This window comes from Triticum dicoccoides, chromosome 2B, assembly GCF_002162155.2.
Source record: "Triticum dicoccoides isolate Atlit2015 ecotype Zavitan chromosome 2B, WEW_v2.0, whole genome shotgun sequence".
NCBI classification, from domain to species: domain Eukaryota; kingdom Viridiplantae; phylum Streptophyta; class Magnoliopsida; order Poales; family Poaceae; genus Triticum; species Triticum dicoccoides.
In genome coordinates, this window is record NC_041383.1 from 53,972,019 (window position 1) to 53,983,230 (window position 11,212).

Here is an 11,212-nt window from a genome sequence, read left to right on the forward strand (position 1 = left end):
CGACGGCCTAGCCGTCGGCATAGTTTCAAACTAAGCCGACGGCTAGGCCGTCGGCATAGGCATGCCACGTGTCGGCCACTGGGAGCTCACGCCAGGCCTATGCCGACGGCCAAGCCGTCGGCATAGTTTCTGTCCAGTTTTTTTTTCTTATTTCTGTTTCTTTTCAGCTCAATTCATTTGAATATACACAACATATATAACAAACAACATATATAAGAAGCAGCATCACGTAACAATAAGGAGCAGCATCACACAACAAATTCACCATCACACATCATAAGAAGCATCGCAAAGCATAAACATATAAGTATCATCACCACCATGTTGGGGAACGTTGCAGAAAATTAAAATTTTTCCTAAGGTTTCACCAAGATCCATCTATGAGTTCATCTAAGCAACGAGTCATGGAAGAGAGATTGCATCTACATACCACTTGTAGATCGCGTGCGGAAGCGTTCGAGGGAACGATGATGATGGAGTCGTACTCGCCGTGACTCAGGTCACCGATGATCCTAGCGCCGAACGGACGGCACCTCCGCGTTCAACACACGTACGGTCAGCGTGACGTCTCCACCATCTTGATCCAGCAAGAAGGAAGGAGAGGTTGATGAAGATCCAGCAGCACGACGGCGTGGTGGTGGATGCAGCAGAACTCCGGCAGGGCTTCGCCGAGCTTGTGACGGAGGAGGAAGAGGTGTAGCAGGAGGAGGGAGGCGCCAGGAGTCAAGGGTGCGGCTGCCCCTCCCCCCCCTTTATATAGGCCCCCTAGGGGGGGGCGGCCCTGGAGATTGAATCTCCCAAGGGGGCGGCGGCCAAGGGGGGTAACTTGCCCCCCAAGGCAAGTGGGGCGCCCCCCCCACCCTAGGGTTTCAACCCTAGGCGCAGGGGGTGGGCCAAGGGGGGCGCACCAGCCCACTATGGGCTGGTTCCCCTCCCCACTTCAGCCCATGGGGCCCTCCGGGATGGGTGGCCCCACCCGGTGGACCCCCGGGACCCTTCCGGTGGTCCCGGTACAATACCGGGTGACCCCGAAACTTTCCCGATGGCCGAAATAACACTTCCTATATATAATTCTTTACCTCCGGACCATTCCGGAACTCCTCGTGACGTCCGGGATCTCATCCGGGACTCCGAACAACATTCGGTTTGCTGCATACTCATATTCATACAACCCTAGCGTCACCGAACCTTAAGTGTGTAGACCCTACGGGTTCGGGAGACATGCAGACATGACCGAGACAGCTCTCGGGCAATAACCAACAGCGGGATCTGGATACCCATGATGGCTCCCACATGCTCCTCGATGATCTCATCGAATGAACCACGATGTCGAGGATTCAAACAACCCCGTATACAATTCCCTTTGTCAGACGGTATGTTACTTGCCCGAGATTCGATCGTCGGTATCCCAATACCTCGTTCAATCTTGTTACCGGCAAGTCACTTTACTCGTACCATAATGCATGATCCCGTGACCAGACACTTGGTCACTCTGAGCTCAATATGATGATGCATTACCGAGTGGGCCCAGTGATACCTCTTCGTCATACGGAGTGACAAATCCCAGTCTCGATCCGTGTCAACCGAACAGACACTTTTGGAGATACCTGTAGTGCACCTTTATTGTCACCCAGTTACGTTGTGACGTTTGGTACACCCAAAGCACTCCTACGGTATCCGGGAGTTACACGATCTCATGGTCTAAGGAAAGAATACTTGACATTGGAAAACTCTAGCAAACGAACTACACGATCTTGTGCTATGTTTAGGATTGGGTCTTGTCCATCACATCATTCTCCTAATGATGTGATCTCGTTATCAATGACATCCAATGTCCATAGCCAGGAAACCATGACTATCTGTTGATCAACGAGCTAGTCAACTAGAGGCTTACTAGGGACATGTTGGTGTCTATTATTCACACATGTATTACGATTTCCGGATAACACAATTATAGCATGAATAAAGACAATTATCATGAACAAGGAAATATAATAATAATGCTTTTATTATTGCCTCTAGGGCATATTTCCAACAGTCTCCCACTTGCACTAGAGTCAATAATCTGGTTACATTGTGATGAATCGAACACCCATGGAATTCTGGTGTTGATCATGTTTTGCTCTAGGGAGAGGTTTAGTCAACGGATCTGCTACATTCAGGTCCGTATGTACTTTACAAATTTCTATGTCTCCATTTTGAACATTTTCACGAATGGAGTTGAAGCGACGCTTGATGTGCCTGGTCTTCTTGTGAAACCTGGGCTCCTTGGCAAGTGCAATAGCTCCAGTGTTGTCACAGAAGAGTTTGATTGGCCCCGACACATTGGGTATGACTCCTAGGTCGGTGATGAACTCCTTCACCCAAATTGCTTCATGCGCTGCCTCCGAGGCTGCCATGTACTCCGCTTCACATGTAGATCCCGCCACGACGCTCTGCTTGCAACTGCACCACCATTCAACATATACACGTATCCGGTTTGAGACTTAGAGTCATCCAGATCTGTGTCGAAGCTAGCGTCGACGTAACCCTTTACGACGAGCTCTTCGTCACCTCCATAAACGAGAAACATTTCCTTAGTCCTTTTCAGGTACTTCAGGATATTCTTGACCGCTGTCCAGTGTTCCTTGCCGGGATTACTTTGGTACCTTCCTACCAAACTTACGGCAAGGTTTACATCAGGTCTGGTACACAGCATGGCATACATAATAGATCCTATGGCTGAAGCATAGGGAATGACACTCATTTCTTCTTTATCTTTTGCCGTGGTCGGGCATTGAGCCGAGCTCAATTTCACACCTTGCAAAACAGGCAAGAACCCTTTCTTGGACTGATCCATTTTGAACTTCTTCAAAATCTTATCAAGGTATGTGCTTTGTGAAAGACCTATGAGGCGTCTCGATCTATACCTATAGATCTTGATGCCTAATATATAAGAAGCTTCTCCAAGGTCCTTCATTGAAAAACTCTTATTCAAGTAGGCCTTAATGCTGTCCAAGAGTTCTATATCATTTCCCATCAAAAGTATGTCATCTATATATAATATGAGAAATGCTACAGAGCTCCCACTCACTTTCTTGTAAACACAGGCTTCTCCATAAGTCTGCGTAAACCCAAACGCTTTGATCATCTCATCAAAGCGAATGTTCCAACTCCGAGATGCTTGCACCAGCCCATAAATGGATCGCTGGAGCTTGCACACTTTGTTAGCATTTTCAGGGTCGACAAAACCTTCCGGCTGCATCATATACAATTCTTCCTTAAGGAAACCATTAAGGAATGCCGTTTTGACGTCCATTTCCCATATCTCATAATCATAGTATGCGGCAATTGCTAACATGATTCGGACGGACTTCAGCTTCGCTACGGGAGAGAAAGTCTCATCGTAGTCAATCCCTTGAACTTGTCGATAACCCTTAGCGACAAGTCCAGCTTTATAGATGGTAACGTTACCATCCGCGTCCGTCTTCTTCTTAAAGATCCATTTATTTTCTATCGCTCGCCGATCATCGGGCAAGTCTGTCAAAGTCCACACTTTGTTTTCATACATGGATCCTATCTCGGATTTCATGGCTTCTAGCCATTTGTCGGAATCCGGGCCCGCCATTGCTTCTTCATAGTTCGAGGGTTCACCGTTGTCTAACAACATGATTTCAAGGACAGGGTTGCCGTACCACTCTGGTGCAGAACGTGTCCTAGTGGACCTTCGAGTTTCAGTAGGACCTTGATCAGAAGTATCTTGATCATCATCATTAACTTCCTCTCTTGTCGGTGCAGGCACCTCAGGAACATTTTCTTGAGCTGCGCCATTTTCCAGTTCAAGAGGTAATACTTCATCAAGTTCTACTTTCCTCCCACTAACTTCTTTTGAGAGAAACTCCTTCTCTAGAAAGGATTCATTCTTGGCAACAAAGATCTTGCCTTCGGATCTGAGGTAGAAAGTATACCCAATAGTTTCTTTAGGGTATCCTATGAAGACACATTTTTCCGACTTGGGTTCGAGCTTTTCAGGTTGAAGTTTCTTGACATAAGCATCGCATCCCCAAACTTTTAGAAACGACAGCTTAGGTTTCTTCCCAAACCATAATTCATACGGTGTCGTCTTAACGGATTTCGACGGAGCCCTATTTAAAGTGAATGCGGCAGTCTCTAAAGCATAGCCCCAAAAAGATAGCGGTAAATCGGTAAGAGACATCATAGATCGCACCATATCTAATAGAGTGCGATTACGACGTTCGGACACACCATTACGCTGAGGTGTTCCAGGCGGCGTGAGTTGTTAAACTATTCCACATTTTCTTAAGTGTGTGCCAAACTCATGACTCAAGTATTCTCCTCCACGATCTGATCGCAGGAACTTGATTTTCCTGTCACGTTGATTCTCAACCTCATTCTGAAATTGCTTGAACTTTTCAAAGGTCTCAGACTTGTGTTTCATTAAGTAGACATACCCATATCTACTCAAGTTATCAGTGAGGGTGAGAACATAACGATAGCCACCGCGAGCCTCAACACTCATTGGACCGCACACATCAGTATGTATGATTTCCAATAAGTTGGTTGCTCGCTCCATTGTTCCGGAGAACAGAGTCTTGGTCATTTTGCCCATGAGGCATGGTTCGCATGTGTCAAACGATTCGTAATCTAGAGACTCTAAAAGTCCATCAGCATGGAGCTTCTTCACGCGCTTAACACCAATGTGACTAAGGCGGCAGTGCCACAAGTATGTGGGACTATCATTATCAATCTTACATCTTTTGGTATTCACACTATGAATATGTGTAACATTACGCTCGAGATTCATTAAGAATAAACCATTCACCATCGGAGCATGACCATAAAAAATATCACTCATATAAATAGAACAACCATTATTCTCGGATTTAAATGAGTAGCCATCTCGTATTAAATGAGATCCTGATACAATGTTCATGCTCAAACTTGGCACTAAATAACAATTATTGAGGTTCAAAACTAATCCCATAGGTAAATGTAGAGGTAGCGTGCCGACGGCGATCACATCGACCTTGGAACCATTCCCGACGCGCATCGTCACCTCATCCTTCGCCAGTCTCCGTTTATTCCGCAGCTCCTGCTTTGTGTTACAAATATGAGCAACGGCACCAGTATGAAATACCCAGGAGTTACTACGAGTACTGGTAAGGTACACATCAATTACATGTATATCAAATATACCTTTGGTTTTGCCGGCCTTCTTGTCCGCTAAGTACTTTGGGCAGTTCCGCTTCCAGTGACCACTTTCCTTGCAATAAAAGCACTCAGTCTCTGGCTTGGGTCCATTCTTTGGCTTCTTCCCGGCAGCTTGCTTGCCGGGCGCGGCAACTCCCTTGCCGTCCTTCTTGAAGGTTTTCTTACCCTTGCCTTTCTTGAACTTAGTGGTTTTATTCACCATCAACACTTGATGTTCCTTTTTGACTTCTACCTCTGCTGATTTCAGCATTGCAAATACTTCAGGAATGGTCTTTTCCATCCCCTGCATATTGAAGTTCATCACAAAACTCTTGTAGCTCGGTGGAAGCGACTGAAGGATTTTGTCAATGACCGCGTCATCCGGGAGATTAACTCCCAGCCGAGTCAAGCGGTTGTGTAACCCAGACATTCTGAGTATGTGCTCACTAACAGAACTATTTTCCTCCATCTTACAGCTGAAGAACTTGTCAGAGACTTCATATCTCTCGACCCGGGCATGAGCTTGGAAAACCATTTTCAGCTCTTCGAACATCTCATATGCTCCGTGTCTCTCAAAACGCTTTTGGAGCCCCGGCTCTAAGCTGTAAAGCATGCCGCACTGAACGAGGGAGTAGTCATCGGTACGTGCCTGCCAAGCGTTCATAACGTCTTGTTCTGTAGGGAGAGCAGGTGCGTCACCTAGCGGTGCTTGTAGGACATAATCTTTCTTGGCAGCTATGAGGATGATCCTCAGGTTCCGGACCCAGTCCGTGTAGTTGCTGCCATCGTCTTTCAGCTTGGTTTTCTCTAGGAACGCATTGAAGTTGAGGACTACATTGGCCATTTGATCTACAAGACATATTGTAAAATTTTAGACTAAGTTCATGATAATTAAGTTCATCTAATCAAATTATTTAATGAACTCCCACTCAGATAGACATCCCTCTAGTCATCTAAGTGTTACACGATCCAAGTCGACTAGGCCGTGTCCGATCATCACGTGAGACGGACTAGTCATCGTCGGTGAACATCTCCATGTTGATCGTATCTTCCATACGACTCGTGTTCGACCTTTCGGTCTCTGTGTTCCGAGGCCATGTCTGTACATGCTAGGCTTGTCAAGTTAACCCTAAGTGTATTGCGTGTGTTCCGAGGCCATGTCTGTACATGCTAGGCTCGTCAACACCCGTTGTATGTGAACGTAAGAATCTATCACACCCGATCATCACGTGGTGCTTCGAAACGATGAACTTTAGCAACGGTGCACAGTTAGGGGAGAACACTTCTTGAAATTTTTGTAAGGGATCATCTTATTTACTACCATCATTCTAAGTAAACAAGATGCATAAACATAATAAACATCACATGCAATTATATAGTAGTGACATGATATGGCCAATATCATATAGCTCCTTCGATCTCCATCTTCGGGGCTCCATGATCATCTTGTCACCGGCATGACACCATGATCTCCATCATCATGATCTCCATCATCGTGTCTTCATGAAGTTGTCACGCCAACGACTACTTCTACTTCTATGGCTAACACGTTTAGCAATAAAGTAAAGTAATTTACATGGCGTTCTTCAATGACACGCAGGTCATACAAAAAATAAAGACAACTCCTATGGCTCCTGCCAGTTGTCATACTCATCGACATGCAAGTCGTGATTCCTATTACAAGAACATGATCTCATACATCACATATATATCATTCATCATTCATCACAACTTTGGCCATATCACATCACAAGACACTTGCTGCAAAAACAAGTTAGACGTCCTCTAATTGTTGTTGCAAGTTTTTACGTGGCTTCTATAGGTGATCTTTCAAGAACGTTTTCTTACCTACGTTACAGCCACAACGTGATTTGTCAACTTCTATTTACCCTTCATAAGGACCCTTTTCATCGAATCCGCTCCAACTAAAGTGGGAGAGACAGACACCCGCCAGCCACCTTATGCAACTTGTGCATGTTAGTCGGTGGAACCGGTCTCACGTAAGCGTACGTGTAAGGTTGGTCCGGGCCGCTTCATCCCACAATACCGCTGAAGCAAGATAAGACTAGTAGCGGCAAGATAGTTGACAACATCTACGCCCACAACAAAATTGTGTTCTACTCGTGCAATAGAGAACTACGCATAGACCTAGCTCATGATGCCACTGTTGGGGAACGTTGCAGAAAATTAAAATTTTTCCTACGGTTTCACCAAGATCCATCTATGAGTTCATCTAAGCAACGAGTCATGGGAAAGAGATTGCATCTACATACCACTTGTAGATCGCGTGCGGAAGCGTTCGAGGGAACGATGATGATGGAGTCGTACTCGCCGTGACTCAGGTCACCGATGATCCTAGCGCCGAACGGACGGCACCTCCGCGTTCAACACACGTACGGTCAGCGTGACGTCTCCACCGTCTTGATCCAGCAAGAAGGAAGGAGAGGTTGATGAAGATCCAGCAGCACGACGGCGTGGTGGTGGCTGCAGCAGAACTCCGGCAGGGCTTCGCCGAGCTTGTGACGGAGGAGGAAGAGGTGTAGCAGGGGGAGGGAGGCGCCAGGAGTCAAGGGTGTGGCTGCCCCTCCCTCCCCCCCTTTATATAGGCCCCCTAGGGGGGGGGGGCGCCGGCCCTGGAGATTGAATCTCCCAAGGGGGCGGTGGCCAAGGGGGGTAACTTGCCCCCCAAGGCAAGTGGGGCGCCCCCCCACCCTAGGGTTTCAACCCTAGGCGCAGGGGGTGGGCCAAGGGGGGCGCACCAGCCCACTATGGGCTGGTTCCCCTCCCCACTTCAGCCCATGGGGCCCTCCGGGATGGGTGGCCCCACCCGGTGGACCCCCGGGACCCTTCCGATGGTCCCGGTACAATACCGGGTGACCCGGAAACTTTCCCGATGGCCAAAATAACACTTCCTATATATAATTCTTTACCTCCGGACCATTCCGGAACTCCTGTGACGTCCGGGATCTCATCCGGGACTCCGAACAACATTCGGTTTGCTGCATACTCATATTCATACAACCCTAGCGTCACCGAACCTTAAGTGTGTAGACCCTACGGGTTCGGGAGACATGCAGACATGACCGAGACAGCTCTCGGGCAATAACCAACAGCAGGATCTGGATACCCATGATGGCTCCCACATGCTCCTCGATGATCTCATCGGATGAACCACGATGTCGAGGATTCAAACAACCCCGTATACAATTCCCTTTGTCAGACGGTATGTTACTTGCCCGAGATTCGATCGTCGGTATCCCAATACCTCGTTCAATCTCGTTACCGGCAAGTCACTTTACTCGTACCATAATGCATGATCCCATGACCAGACACTTGGTCACTCTGAGCTCAATATGAAGATGCATTACTGAGTGGGCCCAGTGATACCTCTCCGTCATACGGAGTGACAAATCCCAGTCTCGATCCATGTCAACCCAACAGACACTTTCGGAGATACCTGTAGTGCACCTTTATTGTCACCCAGTTACGTTGTGACGTTTGGTACACCCAAAGCACTCCTACGGTATCCGGGAGTTACACGATCTCATGGTCTAAGGAAAGAATACTTGACATTGGAAAACTCTAGCAAACGAACTACACGATCTTGTGCTATGTTTAGGATTGGGTCTTGTCCATCACATCATTCTCCTAATGATGTGATCTCGTTATCAATGACATCCAATGTCCATAGCCAGGAAACCATGACTATCTGTTGATCAACGAGCTAGTCAACTAGAGGCTTACTAGGGACATGTTGGTGTCTATTATTCACACATGTATTACGATTTCCGGATAACACAATTATAGCATGAATAAAGACAATTATCATGAACAAGGAAATATAATAATAATGCTTTTATTATTGCCTCTAGGGCATATTTCCAACACACCAAGCATATAAGAATCTCACAAACAACAATAAGATAAGAAACATCACAAGCATATAAGTATCATAGCATCGAGAACCGCCACAATGTGCCCGAAAGGCTTAAGTGCCAGGACGTCGAGCACCGCGGAGGTCGTCACCGCCAAGACCGCCGAAGCTCACGTCGTCACTGCTAGCGGCAGCGCTACCGCCAAGACCGCCTCCGCCTCCGTGGATTGGAGTGGTCGGGCTCCGTGTCTCGGGAGTGCTGCGAAGACCACCGCCAACGGTAGATCCACCTGTTCCCTGGATGTTGAAAATACATATTAACGGAATATAAGACTGTGTTGAAAGGCATGACATGCTTTGGGTGAATTGATTGGGGATGAACTAACCGGCGAGGGGCCAGCGTTCTGTGCCACAAACTCCTCAAAGGTCAGCAGCACTGGTTGTGCTGGAGGTTCTGCTGGCTGTAACGGAGGACTCCTGCCGGCCGCCATTTCCTGAAAAGCCAGCTGCATCTGGCGATCCCTCTGCACTTGGTGTTCATAAAGCCTCTAATGCCACGCCATGGTCTCCTGGCGTGTGTACTCCAGGTAGGCCTACGGTATGACATGATGGAACTCATAAAACTACTAAATGCGGAAAATAAAGTGAGCAATGAAGATAAGAGGGAAAATACTTACAGATTGTTGCTCCTGAAAGAGGGACTGTGCACTGGTCACTGGCTGGCTCATGCGCTGGCTCAGGCTCGGGTCGATCTGACGGAGCTGTGTGTAGGAGATAGTAGGAGTGATCACAGCATCGAGAACCGCCTCCCGACCGTGCTCCTTGGGCCCCATGCTCACCACCGCCCTCTCGTCTAGATCCGCCGCAATGGGGTCAGGTGTGTCAGGATGTAACTTCAGATACGCTTCGGAGTAGGACTTCTTCCTCCCCGCGGTCTTCTTGCTGTAGTACTTGGACTCGCCAGGCTTGGGGTCCTTCCGCGTATGGGCGATCTCCCATGCCTGCATGTGTGAGAGCGGCCGCTTCAGTTTCTCCTCCTACACCACCAAACAGAGGTTAGTTATACATAAGAAAGTGATGGTAAATAGAAGAAGAAGAATGTTTAATGGGGTTAGTCATACATTAACAGCCTTGTGGAGATAGTGTTTTCGGTTTCCCTGAGCATGTACTCCCTCCTTCCCTCGGTTAGCCTTGTTTTTGACTCTCATAGACGCCCAGGGCCTAGCCTCATCACACCAAAGATCCACCAATGCCACCCAGGACTCGTCTTTTCCATAACACCAATTTGGACGCACCTACATAATGAAAGCATAATGGCATGTCAACACGAAACGGTGAAATGTACCACAAGGTAATGAAAGCATAATGAAAAATCTTGTATACTTACCTTCAAGAACTCGTCCCTCTCCAAGGTAATGCCCATCCTCTGCGCGTCTTCCTTGGTCATCTTCACACCAAGATAGTCGTGATGGTATGTCGAGATGGCCACATAGCGCACCTCGTACTGCATCTGGCGGGCCTTCTTCTTACATTGGCGCAGCACGATCTGGTCCGCTCTGGCCCTGTGCTCCGGAAGAACTCGATAGAATTTCTACAATCATGCATGAAACAAGAATGGAAGAAGCCATGAGTTAAATCATTCATGAAGCTAGAATGGACTTGTGCTTCTGAAGAGAACTCACCCAGAAAGTGGTGATCACGGCCTTGGCATGGGTCCCATGGTCCGCGTGGAGGGCCGCTTCCTAGTGCTCCCAGCTCGTGGCCAAGACCCGATGGTCCGGGTGCCTGACTGGATCCGGATAGTACAACCCCGGCCAGTGTAGCTTCAGCAAGACGGTGATTAGGCCGTGGAATACGGACCCCTTTAGAATATATCCAGTTGCTGCAAAAGAATGAACTATTAGCATATGACAAGCAAAATAAATAACAACCGGAATGAGCATGTGACAAGCAAAATAATGAAATTATTGTAAAGTGGCACTTACTCTTTCCCCGTGGGCTCAATGAGCCACTTCTGCTCCTCAGTAGCAGGAACCTGCTTTGGTAGCTTTGCGTTACCACGTAGCCATCCCTTGTTGTCAACCCCCTCCCCGCCACCACCATCATCCCCGCCACCACCATCATCCCCGCCACCACCCTCCTCCTCGC

At 47.8% G+C, this 11,212-nt stretch overlaps 1 pseudogene; it reads right to left on the reverse strand.

The window, feature by feature from the left end:
* LOC119360424 overlaps positions 1–11,212 on the reverse strand; it is a 29,128-nt pseudogene that overhangs the window by 5,715 nt on the left and 12,201 nt on the right.